Raw genomic sequence first — 1,439 nt, 5'->3', positions numbered from 1 at the left:
TACATGGGACATGATTTAAACTTGACTATTTTTTGAAGAGCAATTCATTGCTGTAAGAAAGTCTTTACTGACTTTTGATTCTTACCGATGTTTTAAGTGATCAAAATTGCAACTTAAAACATTGTTTCTCAGTTCCATTCAATACATTTTTACTTCACAAAAGCTAAGTGTTGTATTTCCCCTTAAAAAAAGGTTTACTGAACAGTAGTGGTCTATACTGAACCTATAACAAGTATTTGAAGACCACTTAGAAGGCCTTCTGTACTTTCACAGGCTGTTTGACTTCTACCTAGAAAAGCCATTTTTAAGACAGTCCTAATACAGCACTGAATAGTCAGTGGTAATAAATTATGAAGCTGATTACCTCCAAAATGCTTTTACAAATGATAGAAGAGGTAAAAGCGATTTTTGTACCAAGTAACAGTAGATTTGAAAAAATGTAAAGATAAAAACAACTTTCTAAGTCTGTTGTGGAAAACATATCTGGCCAGATGTAAAAGTCTTTAATAACTGAGTTGTCAGAAAAGTTATTGCTTGTGAGAAGTCTCAGACTTCAGATTCACAACTGAAAGCAGAAAAGTTTGAGGATAGAAAAAACTTCATTTGGTTGTCGTAGTTTACACCTAAAGTCAGTGTGATTTTGACATCTGGAATTCAAAAACTAGAAGCCTTGTCTCAAAATAATTGATGAAGTCCCATTCCTTGAAGATTTTTTTAAAAGAGTTAGAAAAACAAGATTTCAAGTAGCTTTGCTTTCACAGTAATTAGGTAACCACTTACTTTTACCATCACAGGCTACAATTTTCACTTTATCCACTTTAATAAGCTCTGTCACCTCTCTGAATTCAACATCATTCAATACAAAAGTCCACACATTATCGCAGAATCTGTATGTATTTAGAGAGCCCTTTAAGACAAAACATTTAGACAGCTATCAGTACATAAGGTATATTAAATCACCATACTCTTTAGATTTTCCTTCTCAGCCTTTAAAAAAAATAATGGTGAAATTTAGTTTTTGCAACATATGTGCTTGAAGAAAGCTGAATGAAAATTTAAACTTGTATTCCTACTACCCTCATGTGGCTAAATTATGGAATTACATTTGAATTTTTATTTAATGTTTACAAAAGCAGGTATTTCCTCCTTTTGTGAGTAGGTAAAGATGAATTGCTATAGACTACATGACAGTCCTATGCAACAAGCTTTTCTAAGTAAGTTTCTTTTCTAGGAACAAATACATACTGCAACATTAAAAGGGAATGTTTGGAAAGAGTGGTGAAAGTGCTAGGGCAGATGCTGGGAAAGGTAGAGCAGACTTCTCTCATCAAGAGGCGATTCCTGAAGAATGGATGGGTCAAGGGAGTGATGGGACAATGAAAAGGAATTTGAAACATGTGTCACGAGGTCCTAAAGTGAAGGAGCTCCCTATCCTGACA

Source organism: Condylura cristata, unplaced genomic scaffold (assembly GCF_000260355.1).
Source record: "Condylura cristata isolate star-nosed mole 26May11 unplaced genomic scaffold, ConCri1.0 scaffold00023, whole genome shotgun sequence".
In the NCBI taxonomy this organism is placed as follows: domain Eukaryota; kingdom Metazoa; phylum Chordata; class Mammalia; order Eulipotyphla; family Talpidae; genus Condylura; species Condylura cristata.
Note: the sequence above shows the minus strand (reverse complement) of the source record.